The sequence below is a fragment of the Mustela lutreola genome, chromosome 5 (genome assembly GCF_030435805.1).
Source record: "Mustela lutreola isolate mMusLut2 chromosome 5, mMusLut2.pri, whole genome shotgun sequence".
NCBI lineage: Eukaryota > Metazoa > Chordata > Mammalia > Carnivora > Mustelidae > Mustela > Mustela lutreola.
The window spans coordinates 116,053,340-116,076,252 of record NC_081294.1 but is presented as its reverse complement, the minus strand read 5'-3'; the positions used below and the strand labels follow the sequence as shown (position 1 = coordinate 116,076,252).

General features: G+C 38.5%; 1 protein-coding gene and 1 pseudogene across 1 annotated transcript in view; one reads left to right on the top strand and one right to left on the bottom strand.

Annotated features, from left to right (window-relative positions):
- ADGRV1 (adhesion G protein-coupled receptor V1) overlaps positions 1-22,913 on the bottom strand; it is a 544,366-nt gene that overhangs the window by 236,306 nt on the left and 285,147 nt on the right. The window lies entirely within an intron of this gene.
- On the top strand, positions 6,269-17,028 carry LOC131831497 (calponin-3-like; annotated as a pseudogene).

The following is a 22,913-nucleotide window of genomic DNA, read 5'->3' as shown; positions in this document are numbered from 1 at the left end:
TTCATCTTGGAGGGACTGAGGAGCTATGGCCAATTTTTCAGCAGTAATTTGGCAAATTTTATCTGGTTTGGTGGAAAAAAAGTGTTATTTATTCATTTAGATGATTATCTAATTGCAGACACGAAGATAATATGCAAATCCGACTTAAGTGATACATAACATTCAGGCTTATTCTTTTGTTTCTCACTTAGCTAGTATTTTTTTTTTTAAAGCCAGCTGATTTTTCAAACCATCTTTGAGAATAATTCCAAACCCACAGACCATTATGTTAAAAGAGAAATGTCCAGGGGCGCCTGGGTGGCTCAGTGGGTTAAAGCCTCTGCCTTTGGCTCAGGTCATGATCCCAGGGTCCTGGGATTGAGTCCCACATCAGGCTCTCTGCTCGGCAGGGAGCCTGCTTCCTCCTCTCTCTCTCTCTCTCTCTGCCTGCCTCTCTGCCTACTTGTGATCTCTGCCTGCCAAATGAATAAATAAAGTCTTTTTTAAAAAAAAAGAAAAGTCCACAGTAGCCCCATTTAATATATTACATAATGACACACCTCATAACTAATTTGCTGATTAACTGAATTTACACTGTTTCCTAGTTATAGTTTCTAAATGGGTCTCACTTAACTTTGAACAACTGAAGTCCTGGCTGGACACCATGTGGGAATCAGGGACCACCCACAATAGTCACTTGCTGAGGTCTGGCAGCTCGGCATGTGTATCTCTATGCTCTCTATGAATATGAACTACCACTTTAACGAGTTATCCATGTCCCAACGCATCATTCGTCTATCATTTCCACCATTTTTATATTAAAAACAGAAAGTCAAAAAAAGAAAACAAACCCTGATCTGCTTCCCTCTCAGTTTAGGGCACATTCTAATTTCTTTGTAAAGTATATCTGACAAGTGACACATAGTCCACACTGTGTTCCAAACAAAATAGCACTATTCCAAAATTATAGTACAAGTTACTCAAGTACAAGAAAATACTGTGATTATTTAAAGTTGTAGAGAGCTAGTATGATTGTCTCATTAGATAGAGATGAATATTGCTCAATATTTAAAAAAACTAAACTTTGGTGTGTATTGTAAAACAAACATTATAAATTTATCTTTATCTGAAATCATGCACGATATAATTTCACGGAAATATTTTGGAGGTAATGACTTTCAAATGGATACAGGAAGAATGTTATTAAAAAGAACAAAGATTAGGAAATATACTGTAGCACATAATCCTGCAGTGGGGAAGGGAACAGTCTCTTATGATCTAATAGGATTTTTCCATTCTTAACTTGGTTAATCTTAGACACAAAGCAAATAAATCATTCTTGGTTTCTAAAAGTCCATGGTGATACTCAAAGGAAATTAATTCCCTTTGCTAAACATGGTTCGTAAAAACATATTATTAAAGTCAGCTCAATGAAAATTCTAGATTTATTACCAGTAAATACGGTGTCACTTTTCCCCTAAAATAAAGTATTTTCCCATCCCTTCCCAAAGAATTTCTAACACAAAAGTTAGAAACTTTCCAATATTGGAAAATAGATGTCCCACATGGTAGAACGGCAAAGGTATGATGTTGGCATAATGGAGAGTTTGGTAAAGTCAGTGTGGTTTCCCGAGTTTTCAAAGGACAGTCCTGGAAAACTGAAAGCAGAGTGCTGTCCTCAGAAAAATCCAGGAACGTCATCATTTTAAAATGCAAGGAGGAAAGAGTCCGATTACTAGTCAAAGTGTGATTAAAATTCTTACCAAACAAGCCACCAGCCACTACATTGGAAATGAAATGTTCTCATCACTTAAAAAAAACTTATTTAGAACTGAATTGTATCCCTTTAAATTTTAAAAATCTAAGACAGGCACTTACATGGATGCACATATATTGAAACATGGAATTAAACACACAGGGCAAATATATAAATAGAAAACGAGGCATTAGAACTTCTCAGTTAAAAGAGCACTATAGCCAGGAGGCAACGTATATACCTGGTTTGAGGACAGAACAGCTATGGAAACACTTCCTCCCAACTGAATAAACTATGTGGAAAGAGTGTGGTCTTTGGTCAATCCGAAGAGTTTGATGAAAGATCAAGGATTTCAAAATCTGTGAGAAAGTTCACGAAGCAGGTAGAATCTGTAAGTTTCCAGAGATGGGTGGTGGGAAAAGAGAGAAGAAGCCACCGAAGAATGGAGTCAGGCTCAAAACTGATTTCTGAAAGGAAGAAAGGACTTGGATAACAGGTGTGTCGAAGGGAAGGAATCAATAAGAACTGAGGGACTCAAACCAGAGGTCTTTTTGGACTCCTCTTTATCTCTCACAGGCAACATCCAATCCAGTAGCAAATCCTACTGGCTTTATCTTCAAGATCAGTGCAAACCTGAAACCTCTTCCCACACTACTAATCTGCTAGTTTAAGCCATCAGTATCCTTCCCCGGACCCTTGCAAAGGCATTTTCACTGTTCTCTTTGTTTTCACTGTTCCCCACCATCCACTATTCACCACAGCCCACCTTCCACCCAGCAGCCAAAACTTTATAATGACTTCTTATCACATTTATAATGAAACAAAAACTGTTTATCATGGACAAGTGGACATTACATTATCTGGCCGCTACTTCACCCTCCATCCCCCCCCACCCCCCCCCCCACCCCCCCGTTCCCCAGTCTAGCTGAACTGGAACTTCCTGCTGGTTTTCAAAGCAAAACCTCAGTTACCAGCTAGTTCATAGGACACTGAAATTGGGCGGTATACAGATTGTGTTTAATCTTGTGTCCTCTCTTAGGGGAATTTACTTTCAGATTTGAATAACAGAAATGTATATTTGGGAAGAACGACAGTGATTTACCTGATTACAGACAAACAAAGGAGTCAAATTGATCTTTAAGATAAGAACAATAAACATGTGCTACAGAGAGACAAACAGAAATGGCCTGTTGCTGTAATGAATCAGAGTGTATTCATTCAGAAATACCGTATTGTTGACCAATATGTTACTCAAGGGAATGAAACAGAAGAGAAATGGGGAAAAAAGAGAGATAGAGAGAGAGGGAAAGAGATGGGTTGCATGTGCCAAAATGTGCCAAATACACCACCTGGAGCTGGGAAAAGTGGAGGAAAAGAGGGCTCTAGCCTGAGGTACAAGGTGTGAACAACAAGAACACCAGAGTCTGCAGGAATCTACTGGCACAAATGGCCGTCACGTACACCACGCTTGGGGTTGTGGTTGAGTAACAAAGTCACATTCCAAGCATCTTTGCATCCTTTTCCAATATGTGTATCACAGAGTGTATTTTCCCACTGAACCCATGCTATGACATGGTGAGGCTTCCTGAGTAGACCACCAAACTGTATCTAACCCATGACATTGCTAGGATAATGCATATTTTTAATAAGGAAGATACTTCAACTAAACACTAATTAAATACCAAAGTGTTGAGCTCTATACTTTATCTCATCAGAAAATATATTTTATATCCTTATTATACATTTATTTGTACATCACAGCCATAGTACATATGAATTTAATAATTCATACTAAATTACCTCTTGGGAAAAAGCAAAAGAGTCTAAATCCTAGTTAAGAAAATTATTTGCATCCTAAACCTCTGAGCATGGTAACCGCATTTCAGAAGTTGATCATTATGTAAGTAGTCTGAGCAAAAGTCAAATGGGTTCTCACACTCATTCCCAAGGGGAGAGCTCTCTGGTACAAAGGTTTGAAGGCAGTGGAGGTGTGGCTAGAGATATCACACCACATGAGAAAGGTGGCTGGATTTCTCAACTTTGGTCTAGATGAATACTTGACTCTGTTCACTGATCTGAAAAAATAGACATTCCTAAACAGGTAAGGTCAGAACTAAGATGAATCTAACTGCCTTGAAATGTTCCCCATTTAAGAATACTCACAAATTAACCTTTTAAAAGTACTCACAACTGAGCCTTTGTCCTATTTAAACTATTAGGAAATCAACTGACAACCATGTTTTCTACTTGGGCCTAGTGGTCAAAAAGAATCCTTAACCAAGAACCAATAAAGTCCCTGATTTGGAAAAAGCCGAATGCCTTAGTCACAAAATGACTCGACTCTGCAAACCTGAAATAATTACATCTCCCGAGGAAAAAGGTAACAAAATCATTAAGAACAGAGGGAAGCTTGCTGAGGAAGAAATTAACTCCTTCGTATCTTAATAAAATTCTACAGCAGGAAATCCCTGAAAGCAAACTTCCCAAAACTCAACAGTGACTTATTCTGGGTGGTGAGTAATACAAGACTATTGCTTTATTTTTTATAATTTTTTTGTACGTTTTAACTTTCCAAAAGAAAACGCTGCTATGTGAAAATCTACGCTTTATTGTCTTTGGCACCAACCATTCTTCTCCTTTTAAGACAAGGATCACAAATGCAAATACCTATAAGGCCCAACAGCGAATAAAGTGAGTGAGGCCTGCGGGACAGGCACATACTCGTGTCAAACCAACAAGCACATACTCGTGTCCAGAGGCAGCTGTTCCTTGGAACTGGCTCATAGTGCTGTCAGATTTAAAAATTTTTGAACAAAATTTCTAGATTTCTGCTGAGATTTCCTGATTTTTAAATATTGGCAAATGATTTGTATTAAAAAAATTTTCGGTTGAAGGGCCAGACAAAAGGGATTTTCAAAAGTGATTCTGCCCATAAAGTTCAAGGTATATATTTGTCTGTCTGTTTTATATACAAACCCATATTCACATTAATGTCTGAGAAGCATGGTTTTAGATCAAAGAAAAGAATGGCAGTCGTCTGCATGCAGGAGTCTGGGCATCCAAGCAAAGCCTGTTAGAGAACCCTTAAATCCTCATCTAAATGGACACATCCCTATTTAGGAGCAGATATGCCTAAAGTATTACTTTCTGCTAGTAAAATTAAACAATTTATTATTAATTCTCTATCCCCATGTTAATAGACTGAACAAGATTAGTGGAGTGACATCTAAAACAGGGCCTAGGTGATACAACTTGACTCAAATAGTAAATAAAAGAAGTATATGTGTTTTTCTTACATTTTTCTATCCAATATGAAATTTGTGGTGGGAAAAATCAATCAAAGGGAAGCCAGAGGGACCAATCAGCACAAAGCCATATTCTTTTCTTCTTCTTCTTCTCTTTTTTTTTTTTTTTTTTAAAGTAGGATCCACACCCAGCATGGAGCCCAACATGGGGCTCAAACTCATGATCCTGAGGTCAAAATCTGAGCTGAGATCAAGACCTGACCTACTTAATTGACCAAGCCACGCAGGAGCCCCAACCATACTCTCTTTTAAAGACCTGACGGCATCACCCCAGGCAGAGAGACAGGTTGGTGAGGTCCATTAGATGATGCGGAAGGTTAGCTGGCCAAAACTCCAATAGGCTAAGATGCATGAAGCTCACTCTTGAGACAAGATTGGGGAGGTAGCAGGGGGAGTGGAAGGAATGGTGAGTCAAAGTCTGGAAGACTCAGGAGGTGGGCACACCATGCCTGGAGAAAACTAAAAGTCCATTCAAATTAGGGAGAAACACCAAAAATGTCCGTAGACTGAAGATTTAGTAGTAGGGTGCAAAAAAAGAGCATGAAATGAGGCAGAGAGAGGAAAGTGTAAATTCTTATATTAGAGAGGTGCTGAGGTCACAGCCAACAGAGAACAGGGTCCAAAGTCAGACCCTGGGAAATAAGCAAGAACGTACTCTTGGTGTGGGAAGTGGCGAACTAATAACAGGTTTCCAGATTCAGCCAAGTTTTCTCAGCTTTGTTGCTTTTGGCCTCATAGGGGATGTTTACCTACTGAGGGCCAGATAGAGTAGAGAATATAACCTCAGCTAGGTATGAGAGCGATCTGTACCCTAAGTAGATTCAAGGCCAGAAACAGCATCTCAGAGGTCTGGGGACTGACCTGGGACAGAGCAGCGTTATCTTCAACTGCAGGTGAAAAATATTGTGATTCATCTGACAGTAAGTTTGCTATCTGTTAAAGCCCAGCAGCCAGGAAGTTGAACTGTTTCATTCACTTTGCAAACAGGGTACAATCAGGAAACTATTTAAAGAAAGAGTTAAAAAACTTTTTGCAGGAGTTACTTTTTTTTTTTTTTCCTGTGTCATGTGTGACCCTTGAACTTTATGTTTACACAAAAAAGACAGGCAGCAGCAGAGTCCGCTCTAATCTTTAACCATAACTGATTTCCAAGAATCTGTGATACCATTCCTAGTTCCTTTGGTTCAGTTGCTTTCAACCGGTTACCAGCATTGAAACTTATTCAAGCATGCTAAAAATCAGACACAATGAAAAACCTAACCTATATGAAGTTGTGAAACTTTTTCTTCTGAGGAAAGTGTTTCAGCAAATCCCAAACCTCTATGATGACATCTGGTGTGAAGGTGAGAAAACAGTAATGACTCAACCCTGACTAAGGGAATTAAACTGTGGAACATGCCTGTTTATCAGGTTTTGAAAAAAATTTCCTATGACCAACTTGCAAAGTTGGAGGTAAATTAAAATACGTTAAGCACATAAGGCAATGAAATGCCCACTGAGGACCCAAGAAAGGTGAATTGCCGAGATCCTCCACTTGTTGGTCCAAGCATAGTGGTTAACGTCACTGGAGACTCTTCAGTTCTAATTCTAGACAGAATGTGCTATCCATTCTCTTTGTCTGCAAAGGATCTTCAGCTTCAAATCATCATACACAACAGATGCAAATCAACTTGAAATTCACATGAAAGTCAGATCACAGGGGCTGGGTGGACGAGGCGTGCCACTTTCTGACCTCACCCATCACTACTGTGATGGGCTTTAGTACATCATAGTAAGTCCCGAAAGATGTGCTTCCCTCCCCTCTGGTGTTAAGCTACATGAGCACACTAGCTCCCCAAAGGCAAGGCAAGATGGAAAAAAGTTTCTTACCCTCTCACTCAGCAAACCACCCAAAGAAAGTCTCAGAAACAAAATAATAGCCTTCAAAGAAGGAATATCTGTGTGTTCAGATGAATAAAGCCAGTAAATGGAGAGGCATATAAGTTCTTGTCATCCGGGATCCCCTAAAAAAGGGAAAGAAATGTATTTCTCTCCTCACCCACCCCCTCTTCTTTTTCTTTTCCTGATTGCTAACTGCACATAGGTAAAAAGTTACTTTGGAGGTAATTCAGTCCTGATATCATGTTAAGATAAGAGAATGCAAAACGTCCAAGTACCCTTGGGGGGTGGGGATGAGAAATGGAAAACCTGGTTGTTAAGGAGAGTTAATAATATATTGAGTCCTGATGTTTTGTAAGGCACCGTGTTAAGCCTGCGGTACTCCATGGACACCCCATATAATGAATTTAATTCTAAAGTATGATGAATTATACACACATATATGAACATCCATACTTTATTACTCTAAACACTGACCAGTCTATTACTTAAATTTCTAAGCTGATGAGATAGGCACAAAATGAACAAATAACAAGTAAGGGCATAAAATCCAGACCTCCTGAATTTCGTATCAGCATTGACAGTGAATTATATTTATATGCTGTCTTTCCTTCCATAGGTTAATTTTCATTTGTCTGAACAAAATTAATTTACAAAATTAAATTTAAATGTATATTATAAATGTTCATATTTATACAAAATATATATTAAATGTGCTAAACTTTGTGCTGGTTCAGGGGCATTTTGGATTCAATATTCTATCTCTAAAGTAAGATATTTTCCTCTTTAAAACAGATGAACAAACAACAAAACAGGAGGGAGTCTTAACGAGAAGTAGCTATTCTGGAAGGAAATACATATAAAAGAAACCATTCTGTAAAGCCAAGACTCAAATTTCATAATCTGCCCAAACTTTTTAGGTTTGGGTCTGTGCTTCTTGGGCCTTCCTAGTCTATACCCTGTGTTGGTCAGCATGCCAAAAAAGACGGTACCATAAAGGTCACTACATCTAGCCCTGGCAGTCTCCTCCTTGTGTATGTTAACGCTGCTTTGTGCTGGTGCAGCCCGAAGTTTATGACAAGGTTTATATTTGAGTTTTTTTTCCTTGAGAAATCATAGGGATTATTTTTTCACTCACTTGGGATATTTATTTTACTATGTTAGTTTCACTTCTAATACATATATATTGAAACCACAAAGACAAAAACATAGCAGTCAAGGACCAAATACACTGAGTGGTTGTCACTTGTCTCAATTCTGAAGAATGAGCCCCGGTGCTTAGACACTGAGTAGAAAGTAATTCACTGTAACATCAGATTTATTTGTTTTTAAATTTGATCACTCTGGGTGAAACTTATAAGTCCAAGATACATAAGGAAAGAAATTTCTTTCCTCAGACTTTGAAATTCTTAGAAAGAAATGTCAGATCTACTACATTTAAACTAATTTATGACAAAATGTATTTCTTGTAGATACTTTAAAATTGAATATACTTTAAAAAGTATACAGTCCTCGGGGTGCCTGGAGACTCAGTTGGTGAAGTGTCTGCCCTTGGCTCAGATCATGATCCCGGGGGTCCTGGGATAGCGGGGAGCCTGCTTCTCATTCTCCCTCTGTCCCTCCACCCACTCTTGGACATGTGCGCTCTCTCTCACTCTCTCAAAAATAAATTAAGTATTTTTTTAAAAAAGTTATACAGGCCAACAACGTACATTTTCAGCTGTAGTAAATCCTCTTAGTTTGACTAGCTGGTAGTTAACCACTTTGGAAGCTGGGGTTCAAGGACTTATCTGCACCCTACTGGCACACCTCATTCTAGAGAAGGGCACAAATCTATAGACAAAACGACTTCCAATTGAACTATTTGCACAGAATTAATACATAAATGCAATATTCAATTAAGGCAAAGTGTGGATACTATCCTTCCTCTTTCTATGCTACCCCTGACTGCTTGCTTACAAATGTCTTACACGATCTTGGCTGTAAGCTCCATGTGACTTATATTATTACATCTCCCAAACTTGAGACGTCATCAGCAAATTAAGTAACCAAAATAATGACATTATCATCAGTGAGTCCTTTAACTTGAAATTTACTCTGCTACAAAGAGGCAGATGGTCTATGTATTTTAGTAAACTGAGAAAAAAAAGAAAATAAATTTTAAATTTTAAAGACATACTATGCTAAGCCAAGGCCTTGCCCACCTCTTGACACTGTTTTCTAAGACTTCCTGTCTTGTGCACTAAGTGATGGCTATCCATCTGATGCTCAAGCAGGTCAAGCTTTTTCTAGCCTCTGGGCCTTCCTTTGCACTTGTTATTTTCTCTGCCCCGAAAGTGCCTGCCCCAATTTTTGCCTTTCCTTTCAGTTCACATGTCATCTCCACAGTGATGCCCTCTCTGATGGCATATCCCTCCAACTGATTTTGACCATAACACTCACCACTACCTCAAGTGTGCTTATTGACCCCCTTATGTCAGTCTCAAATGCTAAGGTATTTATGCCCAGAGTAGAAACCTTGCCCTTGTTTTGTTCACCACTGTGAACATGGTTGCTTGACCTTTATTAGAAACTCCATAAATACTGGTTAATGTAATGAATGCTTAAAATTAATCTAAGGAAAGCATTCTGATTTAAGGAGCAAAGGTAGGAAACAAGACTTTGCTTCTTAACACTGACATTCCTAATTTAATTAAAATGTATCTTGAAGAAATGCAAGGTAAATAATAAATTAGTTTCCACATTCATTCTTGGGAATAGATACCTGGTGCCCTGCGCACTGTCATGTGCTGTGCCCACGCCTATGTGCTATGCCAGCTAACTCAGGGAGCCTAATGGGGTCTGAGAAGCCAAAGTGTCTTACAGTGTCAGTGACTGGTGTACTCTTTACAAAGTCATGGAATATTGGGGAAATAAAGAGCTATCTTGGAAACGGAACAGTCTGAGCTTATTAGCCTACTCAGTTTTGTCAGCCAGCCAATATACGTGCCCCCCACTACCCTCGGTAAGTCTTCAATTCACTAAGCAAAGGCAAGCTACTTCACCTGCTCACTTTAAATTTGCGTTTTGGGGTGCAGTTAAAATTACATCAAATTGTGCAGGTATTCCTGACGTTTTATAAAGTCATCAGCAAGAGCAGATGAGGCAGGCAGGGATATGAAAAGAAACTGAATACAGATCTGGGAGTCTGAAGGAGGTCTGAAAATGATGAGAACCTTTGCCAAACCTTAAGCCTAAGAACGTACTGCTTCTTCCTTGGGAACAGCAAGTGCTACAGGGTGGGGCCAAGTGATTTTACTGCCAGATTTCTGATGCTGTGCTCAATTTAGTTCTCATTGTTTGCACTGGGGGCTTATTTTGAGTCACATACGCTATTAGTGGTAATATAGGAGAACATCTATTAATATTTTGAGTCTTTATTAGAGTTTAAGTATAAGCTATAATTTAGCTTTACATGATCTTTTAAAAGTATGCCGAATTTCTAAGTGGGATTTATTTTTAAACTCAACTCCTCCTCTTTATGCCTTCCCATACCAGTTTCAAAGCAACACCAGTTGAAGAATTTTTAAAATGTATCTACACCTAAAATATTGGAAATCCATTGAAAAGTGTGAATAATAAAATCATAATCTTCATATGAACAACTTTTTGCTACAGTAGAATCTGTGAAAAATAAATATTGAATTAGTGAATCTGTCTTAATTTAATGCTTATTCTTTCTATTATTTTTTTTTTAGAGAGCATGTGCATACACACGAGCAGAGGGGGAGGCCGAGGGAAAGAGAGGGAGAGCAGAGGGAGAGAGAGAATCTTAAGCAGGATCCATGCGCAGTTCAAAGCCCAACTGGGGCTTGATCCCTGAGATCACGACCTGAGTTGAAATCAAGCATCAGATGCTTAAGCAACTGAGCTACCCCGGAGCCCCTCATTATTAATTCTTTTTTTTTTTAAAGACTTTATTTACTTATTTGAGAGAGAGAGAGTAAGAGAGAACATAAGGGGGAGAAGGTCAGAGAGAGAAGCAGACTCCCTGTGGAGCAGGGAGCCTGATGCGGGACTTAATCCCGGGACTCCAGGATCATGACCTGAGCTGAAGGCAGTCACTTAACCAAATGAGCCACCCAGGAACCCTAATTCTTAAGAACAAAACTATATATAATAGATTCAGATTCTTAGGGCACCTGGGGGCTCAGTAGGTTAAGCCTCTGCCTTCGGCTCGGGTTGTGGTCTCAGGGTCCTGGAATTGAGCCCCACATTGGGCTCTCTGCTCAGCAGGGAACCTGCTTCCCCCTCTCTCTCTGCCTGCTTCTCTGCCTCCTTGTGATCTCTCTCTGTCAAATAAATAAATAAAATCTTAAAAAAAAATAGATTTAGATTCTTTTCTAGCATGCTGAAGGTTTTACTAATAGAGATGGTTCTCTTCTGTTCTGAAATTCTCATAAATACTTAAATATATACTAAAAAAAACCACAGAAGGATGAAATCTACCAGATTTAACAAAAAGTTCTTAAAATATAAAGAGTATTTATTTATTTATTAAAGATTTTTTTTTTTTAAAGATTTTATTTATTTATTTGACAGAGAGAGATCACAAGTAGGCAGAGAGGCAGGCAGAGAGAGAGGAGGAAGCAGGCTCCCTGCTGAGCAGAGAGCCCGATGCGGGACTCGATCCCAGGACCCCGAGATCATGACCTGAGCCGAAGGCAGCGGCTTAACCCACTGAGCCACCCAGGCGCCCTTAAAGATTTTCTTTTTAAGTAATCTTAACCCCTAATGCGGAGCTTGAACCCACCACCCCAAGATCAAGAGTGGCATGCTCTACTGACTAAGCCAGCCAGGCACCCCAACACAGAGGACATTTAAAGGAAATGTAGTATTGTTACCTCCAAATGCTGTTAATAAAGTATTGAGTAAATATGTGCTTTTAAAATTATTCAGTAAATTGTAAGACTGTTACGTAATCATCCCATAAATTATCGGCAAACAGATATGGCTAATGTGGGTTTATGGGCTGATTACATGAATCTTAAAACTTATTGGACAGTTTGATGTGATTTTTTAATTTTATTTTTTAAAAGATTTTATTTATTTATTAGAGAGATGGAGAGAGAGCACAAGTAGGCAGAGCACCAGGCAGAAGAAGGAGAAGGAGAAGCAGGCTCCCTGATGAGCAGGGAGCCCGATGTGGGGCTCAATCCCAGGACCCTGGGATCATGACCTGAGCCAAAGGCAGCCGCTTAATTGACTGAGCCGCCCAGGCGTCCCAAACAGTTTGATTTTATAGCCTAAATATATTGTGATAGCTAGTCTTTGAGAAGGCCTCAATGACATCCAGCTCCTACAGTGAATCAGGTGTGTAGCCCTCTCCCATAGTGAACCAAGGTTGTTCTGAGTGACCAACAGCATATGGGAGAAGAGATGGTATTTGACTTCCAACATAATTCAGCTTTCATTTTGGTCATGCTCATTCTCTTTCTTGTAACATGCTCTCTGTAGGAAGCCCAACACTATGTTGAACAATCTTATAAAAAGGCCAAAATACGAGGTCTGATGCCTTCTAACAGCAGGAGTAAGCCACTGAGGAATTTGGCCTTCAGCCAACGGGCAGATGAGTAAGCTATCTTTGGAAGAAAACTTCTAGTGAAGTAAAGCATTCTGATAACCGCAGCCCTCACCAACAGTGTGACCGCAACATCGTGAAACAGGCTGGACCAAAGTTATCCAACAAAGCTACTCCTGGATTTCTCACCTGAGCTGAAGGCAGACACTTAACCAGTTGAGCCACCCAGGTGCCCCTTACCTGTGCAGTATTAATGAACAGTGTTAATATGCAAAAATATGTATGTAAAAGTCTAGAAAACACAAACTCATTTTTTGTGACAGAAAGTAGATCAGTGGTTGGCTAGAAATGAGGGAGTAGGGTGAAGGATTACCGAGAGGTCAGAGGAAATTTGGGGGGTAATGGGTATGTCACAATCTTAACTGTATTGATGATGTTATAGGTATGTGTGTGTGTATATAGATATACATATATATCTCAAAACTTAACAAATTGTACACTTTAAATGTGCATAATTTGTTTTTCAAAAATGTTTCAATATAGCTATTTTTACTTTTTTAATTTTTAAGATTTTTGTAAAGATTTATTTATTTTTTTAAGATGGGGGAAGACAGAAGGAGAGAATCTTCAAGCAAACTCCCCACTGAGTATGGAGCCCGATATGGGGCTCAATCTCATGACCCATGAGCCAAAACCAAGAATTAGACACTTAATCAATTGAGCCACCAAGGCACCCTATTACAGCTATTTTAAATACCTGATGACTCTATCCACAATTTACCTAATTTTCAAACTGCCAAGTCTGAATGTTATTAGACTTTGTTATTTTGGGATCTAGAAAATTAAGAGACCAATAGTTTTATTATATATTATTCTATCCTTAGATCACTGAAGTGTTTCATAAGTTATTATAATCTATATTAGAAAATCTAATTCAGAGTATTAGTATGATCAAATCAAAAAATCTTCTTAAATAATAAAAATTTATTATGGGAAACGTTGAGAAATACAAAGGATAGGTGATTTCATATTCACATGTAGTCTTAAAGAATGGTAGGAACTTCAAAGCATAGGAATTGAACAAAGCTCTAATGATTTTTTTAAATCCACAAAAGATTACCTGATACTTTCCTCAAAAACTCATTTAGAGTTCTAGTCAACACTGTCCAGGAAAATTGACCCTTTAGCCTTTAAACCCTATTGGGTAAAATTTAAGTTGAATTTTTTGCTCTGAACCTATAACTTTTCAACATGGAGAAGAAAACTATCTAGATGATGTAATCATATATGTCATTTGCCCATGTTAAAATCAGTTTCCACATTAATTAAATTAAGTAATTATTACAAAGACAGGACTGCATACCAAATTGAATGTACATATAGAGAGAGATCTATATCTATCTATCTATAGATAGATAGATAGATACAGATAAGCAACGAAAGCAGATGGGTTTATGTCATTTGCCTCCTTACATTGGCAATAACAACACATTTAACCTATTTTAATGATATATAAAATAGAAATCATTCTGGGGTGCCCAGGTGGCTCAGCTGGTTGTACATCTGCCTTTGGCTTAAGTCATGATCTCACGATCCTGGGATAGGTTGTCGTTGGGCTCCTTGCTCAGCAGGGAGCTTGTTTCTCCCTGTCAAATAAATAAAATCTTTAAAAAAATAAAATAAAATAGAAATCATTCTAAGATTAAGAAAAATGGTACTTTTATACAATATTTAAATAAAATTTTACAGACATAATTAATTTTGGTAACATATTCAGAAAACATTTAAAATACAATATTCAATAGGATATCTTACTTTTTATCATACCATAATCATTTTCTATTGTCAGGAAGCTGGAGAATTTTCTCTCCAAATATATTTTCCATATTAAAAATAATTTTTATTAAGGATTTTTATTTATTTATTTGAGAGAGAGAGAGCACAAGCAAAAGGAGGGCAGAAGGAAAAGGAAAAGCAGGGCTCGATCCAAGGACCGTAAGATCACGACCTGAGCAGAAGGCAGATGCTTAACAGGTTGAACCATACAGGTGTCACTGTATTCTCTATTTAAAATAAATTGAATGTTCTCATTATTTTATTTTATTTTTAAGATTTTATTTATTTGACACAGAGAGAGAGAGAACACAAGCAAAGGGAGCAGCAGGCGGAGGGAGAGGGAGAGGCAGGCTCCCCACTGAGCAGAGAGCCCAACGTGGAGCTTGAGATCATGACCAGGGCCGAAGGCAGAGGCTTAACCCACTAAGACACCCAAGTGCACCTGTTCTCATTAGTTTAATTCTACTATTTATACTTTTAAGATTAAAATGTTATTGTAAGAAATTGGTTTTCTTACAGTAACACATACATACTAATTTTTTCTTTTTTTTTTAATTTATTTTCAGCATAACAGTATTCATTATTTTTGCACCACACCCAGTGCTCCATGCAATCCGTGCCCTCTATAATACCCACCACCTGGTTCCCCCACCCACCTCCCCCACCACTTCAAACCCCTCAGGTTGTTTTTCAGAGTCCATAGTCTCTCATGGTTCACCTCCCCTTCCAATTTCCACCAACTCCCTTCTCCTCTCTAACTCCCCATGTCCTCCATGCTATTTGTTATGCTCCACAAATAAGTGAAACCATATGATAATTGACTCTCTCTGCTTGACTTATTTCACTCAGCATAATCTCTTCCAGACCCATCCATGTTGCTACAAAAGTTGGGTATTCATCCTTTCTGATGGAGGCATAATACTCCATAGTGTATATGGACCACATCTTCCTTATCCATTCATCCGTTGAAGGGCATCTTGGATCTTTCCACAGTTTGGCGACCATGGCCATTGCTGCTATAAACATTGGGGTACAGATGGCCCTTCTTTTCACTACATCTGTATCTTTGGGGTAAATACCCAGGAGTGCAATGGCAGGGTCATAGGGAAGCTCTATTTTTAATTTCTTGAGGAATCTCCACACTGTTCTCCAAAGAGGCTGCACCAACTTGCATTCCCACCAATAGTGTGAGAGGGTTCCCCTTTCTCCACATCCCCTCCAACACATGTTGTTTCCTGTCTTGCTAATTTTGGCCATTCTAACTGGTGTAAGGTGATATTTCAATGTGGTTTTAATTTGAATCTCCCTGATGGCTAGTGATGATGAACATTTTTTCATACGTCTGATAGCCATTTCATACTAATTTTCTTAATCAATATTTAAAATATTTCTATCACTTTTTAATTGCTGAATCCCAAACATGATTCCCTGGCTTGATAATGAAACCTAAATTGATTTTTTAATTTCTGGAATATTGGAAACATTATGAAAATGACAAATAATATAAAATATAACCAGCTCCTCATCAACCAGATAAATAAACATTTTCCAAGCTTTCTTCAAATTTTTGGTGTTTAAAGAAAAAATGTTACCGGTCAGGACATCTCCTGCACCTGTCATGGGTGCGAGCTCTGAGCATCTCGTGATACAGCCACTTCTCAGGCCCAGGAGTGTGGAAGCCAAGTAGGAGAAACCCCCAGACCTGAGCACAGTCTCTTCCTGCCACCCGAACCACTATCACCCTCTTCAACAAGGGCCCTTATTACAGGCTCTCGGCAGAGGTCAAGAACAAGATCGCTTCCAAGTACGATCATCAGGCAGAAGAAGATCTGTGAATTTAAATAGAAGTGATAGCACACTGACACCAACTCTCTGCTGTGCTTAAAAGATGGCACCATCCCCTACGAGCTCATCAACAAGCAATAGCCAAGCTCAGTGAAGGTTAATGAGTCCCCATTAAACTGGCCTCAGTTGGAGAATATTGGCAACTTTATTAAAGCCATCCAGGCTTCTTATGACATGAAGCCACATGACATATCTGAAGCAAATGATATTTTTGAGACTGGAAACATGACCCAGGTTCAGACTACACTGCTGGCTCTTGCAGGTCTGGCTAAAATAAAAGGATTCCATACAACCCTTGACATTGGAGTTAAGTAGGCTGAAAAACAAACAAGACGTTTTGATGAATGAAAATTAAAAGCTGGCCAAAATGTAACTGGTTTGCAGATGGGAACCAACAAAGGGCACCAGCCACACAGGTATGACAGTATGGGATCAGGAGGCATCTCTATGATCCCCAAATGCAAACTGACAAACCTACTGACCAGACCACAATTAGTCTGCAGATGGGCCCCAACAAAGGAGCCAGCCTGGCGGGGATGTTAGCACCAGCTACCAGAGAAGACATCTATGATCAGAAGCTAACATTACAACCAGCAGACAACGCGACGATGTCTCTACACATGAGAACCAACAAAGTTGCTTCCTGGAAAGGAATGAGTGTGTTTGGGCTTGGGCGGCAAGTACATGATCCCAAATATGGCACTGCTTCCGCAGAACCTGTCATTCAGAGTGGAAGTCAAGGGAAAGGAACAAACAGGTCTGAAATTAGTGGTAGTGATTATCAAGCAGAATACCCAGATGAATATCACGGTGAGTACCAAGATAACTACCCCCATTACCAATATGGCGACCAAGGCGCTGATTATTAGATTGATACAAGGAGCTCAGTATTTAGCCCATTGTTTTTATTCAGTGAGAACCCAGCTAGCCTTGAGTAATTTTTACCTTGTCTTCCTAAAACACTATAATGCTTATTGTACGTAAAAGAAATATTGCCTTACATACATTTCCTTTTCCTTTTCCTGCATCTTCCCTAAACAGTTGTCTTTTAGTGCTTTAACAGTTCAATCTTACAGCAGAAGCAATAACTCCCATATGAAGTAAAAAGGAATACTGTGAAAAGGGAGTACTCTTGTACAGCCAATTCTCTTATCCAAGACTTATGCATTTTTATAATCTACTGAATAAACTGGGATTTTCAAACAATAGGAAGTGGGGTTTTTTGTTTTGTTTTGTTTTACAGTTTAGTATCTTGTTTCAGTGTGGAGGACTAAACTCATGCTTATAGCTAAATGCATTCTTCACCAACTAAATTTAAGATGTAACATTTTAGATATTTACATATCAAAGTCTCTCTAGGATTGTTCATTAAAGTTTAAATAAAATCCTGATCAGCGTAAAAAAATAAAGAAATAAAATATTACAGATACAGCTAAATCCTATTCTTCTGCCCCTTCCTCCTCAAGATAAAAAGTGAGTTTCCTTATATTTTAATTTCATATGCTTGGATACAGTATTGTATATTTTGTTTTAAGCAAAGAATATTAATAGCAATACCCATAAAGGCCAACTAGAAAAGATTTTCAACTTTACTCTCTGTCAGGGATTGCAAATTAAAATAACAGAGAGCTACTCTGCCACCTGTCACACTGAAAAAAACTAGAAGTCTGACAATAGACTTGAAGTGGAGGATAAAAAGGAACTTGCACACCATAGGTATAAGTTGGCACACAGTGTCTTTAGGGAACGATTTAACAATATTTTAGTAAAACTGAAGATATTCCATTGCTATGGCCCAGAAATCACCCCCCTAGTTATCTACCCAAGAGAAAGTGTCACATTTAAACACTTCAGGAGGCAGGTAGAAGGTCTGTGTTAATAAATTTAACAGCTTACACTTGAATCATGCTTCTTAGGTGTCAGGCACAGTTCCAAATCCCTTCTGTGCTTTTACTCTATTATGCACATAACCTACCTATCCCACAGAAAATGTACTGCATTTTACAGATGAGTAAACTGAGGCACGGCAGTTTATAACTTGCAACAGTTGCATAGCTTGGTGGACCCACAAACACAAGCAATCTAGTTATGAGTCTATTAACCACTATGCTGTATGGGTCACAGAAGTACTGTATGGAAGAACAAAAGAGTGGAAATCATCCAAGAATCCACCAAGAAAGGGAGGAACAAACAGGCAACAATACATTCACGCAGTGCAGAAGAGCAGAGCCATTAAGATCCATAAGCCAGAGCACACCCAGGTGCTTGCATACATTTCCAAAACCTAATGTAGGAAGAACAGGCAAGGTACAAGGTAATTTGTACTGTATGATACCTAAAGCCATCTTTATGATTTATTTCTAATAGCAGAAAAAGGTAAAGCAATCTTAGCCCATATTAATGAAATAAAAGAATCAAGAGCAAAAAAAGGGAGACTTTTTTCCCCTTGTGGTTAAGAATCTTGAATAATGTGCTGGTTCCAGGAATCGCAAGATTGATAACTAGACTGGATTTTGAAGTAAGCAGCCAGAATGATGAAGGATTTTGCGGTGGTTTACAGTGTGCATGCAAAGTCTTTCAAATGAGTGAACAGGTCTGCTTATGTGTGAGAAAGGACAATGTTCTCCATCATCCCCTGCTCCCCACAAGCTTCTCATCAAATGTGTGGGTATGCATATAGGATAGGGCTTATCTTTTTGACTTATCTTCACACAAAACATTCATAAATACTATAAAAACTCCGCTTAACTTTATATATGTTAGATAGGGTTTTCGTAAATACACAGAAGGATGTTAAATCCCAAGTTGTGCACAAAAAATAGTCACAGAAAACTATATAATAGTAGAAAAATATGGCTACTATTACACAAACAGAAAAGGTTAACAAATGACCCAACCCCCCCACACACATTTTGATTGTTTTTATTTTGTAAAGTCTTAGAAGATAGGTCTACCAAGGAGTCTCCCCCTCCACAACATAGACGATCGACAACAAAAAAAGTACTCTCTTTAAGAATGCACTTACTTAGGAGAAGATTTCAGCACTGAAAAGCAATAATCTGTACAAGGTGTGGGTATGTGGGTATTAAGCTCTTTTTCCTCACTACCCCAATGAACCTTGTCTTCATCATGAGCAATGGGGGCCTGTGAAGAGCCCACCATGCTGATATCAGTTCATTGAAACCATCAGTCTCCATAGATCAGGATTACTGTCTGTAGAAAAGCAGTCAATCTAAAACAAAGATCTCTGCTGAGAAAAGACTGTTCCAAGAAAGACAGACCTTTGAAAGATAAAGAAGTTAAAATGAGTGATGACACACATGGCTAAAATGCTAATTTTCATGGAAACGTAATGGACATTTAAGTGGGGGCATATTAAATGTTAATTACTCTTAATCTTAGCTGTTGAAAAAAATGCTTTAGGTTTGGGTGTGGCAACTCCTTTTGAAAAACTTGTTGGCACTCCAGTGTAGACCTTGCTATGATTTCTTTCCAACATTGGACACACCTTGTTCAAAAGACAAATGACTCATAAGGGGCCACAATCCAAAATGTGATATTCAGCATTTAACTTGCTAATGGTACCCCAGAAGTAGCCACAGCTCCTGCTGTGAGAAAAATAGCAGACAGGGGATTAAAACTGATGGCTTCTCTATTTCGCTAAAATCAGTTGTGCAAGAATAGTAAAAATACAGTTTAAAGAGTGTCAGATAAGGTAATGAGGAGAAAGGCCACAGGCGGGTTGTGAAAGTGTGCCAACGTCAATACACGTTACTCAATATTTGCACTACTTAACAAAAATAAGCCAAGCATGGGTGAAAATGGCTAGATGAGAAAGGAGAAAACACACCTGAAATAAGTGTAACATTGTGTGTCAACTACACTTCAATGAAAGAAAGAAAGAGAGAAAGAGAGAAAGAAAGAAAGAAAGAAAAAACACAAAGGACCTAATGTAAGACTTGACAAAGCAAATTTGTACTACAACGATTAAAAACACCAAGTATGACACTTGGTATCCAGTATCAAACACCTTATGCATTATCAATGAAAAAAGGCCAACGAAGACTTATTTCTTCCTCCAAAGCCTATAAGCATATTAATGCATGTTTTAACATTGTATCAATTGTTTTACAGAATTTTTTATTTTAAATAATGGCACCAGCCATAAAAAGTTGCTATTATATATTCGGCTCACTTATTCATTCTTTCAATACAATTTTGTGAGTTCTATGATGTGGTGTCCTAATGATGGACTCCTTTTTGTTCTTATGAGCTCACAGTGCAGTAATGGGCAGAATCTTACATAAATATATCTCATTAACAATAAAATTATGCTATACTAGAGTTATATGGGGATCAGTTTTATCTTAAAGTTCACTTTTACTCCGAGAATAAGAAAACTATTTTATTGCTACGCAGTTCTACTAGGATAAAAGTGATTCAACAGATCTCATGTACATTGAACTTTAATAATGTAATGACCCTTTCATGTACATAAAATTTTAACAGAACCCCAAAGAGAAGACAATATTCAAAATGGTGAAATTTCAGGAACAAAAATCAATCATGAATACCTTTTAGTTGTTTTGCTTTTATAACCTGCCTTAAGTCAGAGTGTGTAGGCAAATGGCCATTTTACACCTGTATCTAAGGTCAACCTTGTGTTTGGTCTTTTTCCACATAAATGAAAAAAATTACTATTTCTAGAATGTTGAATTTTTAAAGATCGTGGTACAAAATCTTACTGTGAGTTACACAAGTAAAGGAAGTTAAGTGTTGACTAGTTAATATTGTTAAATACTTACGTTTAAACCATATAAAAGGATGACAGATGGAATATGGGGTAGAGTTGAATTACTACAACTCCACATTAGATTTTAGTTCATAGGTTTCCACTTTCAATATGAAATGAGTTATTATTAAAAGTCTCATGCAAATTCTATTCCCCATCTAATATTTACTGGCCTTCCATTAAAAACAAACAAAACTGGGGCACCTGGGTGGCTCAGTGAGTTAGGCCTCTGCCTTTGGCTCAGGTCATGATCTCAGGGTCCTGGGATCAAGTCCCGCATCAGGCTCTCTGCTCAGCGGGGAGCCTGCTTCCTCCCCATCTCTCTCTGCCTACCTCTCTGCCTACTTGTGATCTCTGTCAAATAAATAAATAAAATCTTAAAAAAAAAAAAGAACAAACAAAATCTAAACCTTAATTAATTCATTTAATAAATATGCATTCAGTGTTTTTTACTGGCTCAGTACTGTTCTAGGTGATAAGTATTCAGTAGTGATGAAAGCAGCCAAGGTTCTCATCCTCCTCCAACCACAACATGTCAGGTACTGTAAAGGAGAGGAATAAGGAACAGGGAGAATATTGTGTGCTGAGGCAGAGGAAGGTCTGAATAAAGTAAATGATGAGAATGTCTCCCTAAGTACACAACACTTAACCTGATCCCTGATACGAGTAAAGGGATCTTCGATGTGAGGAGCCAAGGACCAGGAAACAAAGTCTTCCGGGAAGAGGCCACTGTAGCCACAAAGGCTCTAAGACAGAAGACCATCAGGGAACCAAGGGAAAGTCACTATGTCTGGACCCAGCTGTGGGCTGGGGGCAGAGGCCGACTGATGAGGCCTACCACGTTGGCCATGTGCTGTTATAGAAGCCACCCTAAGATGTGTGAACTGAATTTAAAGAGGAGTGGGAAGTCATTAAAGGATTTCAACAGAGGACATGCATGACATTTTAAAAAGATGACGCTAGGGACACCTGGGTGGCTCAGTAGGTTAAGCGTCTACCTTCAGGGCAGGTCATGATTTCAGTGTCCTAGGACTGAAGTGAACATTGGGCTCCCTGCTCAGAGGGGAGCCGGCTTCTCCCTCTGCCTGCTGCTCCTGCTGCTTGTGCTCTCTTTCTCTCTGACAAATAAATAAATAAAATCTTTAAAAAAAAAAAAAAGATTACACTAGTTCCTAAATACAGAGAATAAGTTGAAAGCAAGCTAAAGGTGAAGCAGGGAGACAAATTAGAAGCTAATTTCAGCAGATCACAAAAGGCACAGGGTGGACTAGAAAAAAAGGCAGTGGATGGATTTGTAAAAAAAAGTATATGAAGACATGGTGTAATCTGGAGGTAGGATCAACAGAACTTGCTGATCGGTTGGATACTGTGCATAATGTGCAGGAAGGAACGAATAATGCTGAAGAAACTCTGAGAAAAATGGCCCCAATTGTTGAGATATAGAAAAAATGTGGAAGGAATTGGTTCTGAGAAAGTATTTAACATTTTGTTTGGACATGTTAAGTTGGAGATACCTACGAAACGTCCAAGAGGAGAAATGAGGGGCAACAAAGTATATGAGAGCAGGGCTTCAAAGAGTGGTTTGTAGTGAAGATAGAAATTTGCAAGTAATGAAGCAAACAAATGGTACTTAAAACTATGGCTAATGATGAGATCACTGATGGAGAATGGGGAGTAGTATGTCTACAATTTCTGCATGCAGCAAAATTTCCTGGGGCAATTTTGATTCAGTAGGTTAAGGGTGGGGACTTTGATTCTGCATTTTTATTAAAAACTCTAGGTGGGTCTTATCCTAGTACCATTCTGTTAAATATCTGTTATAGAAACAGAAAGTAAGTGAGTCCAGCAGATAACTAAGACACTCTAGCAATTGGTATCTGGCCAGAAGAGTTTGAGGAACTGAAGCCATGGACCAACTACGAGAGAGTGGCCCATGCAATCCTTACTATCTTCAAAGGGAAA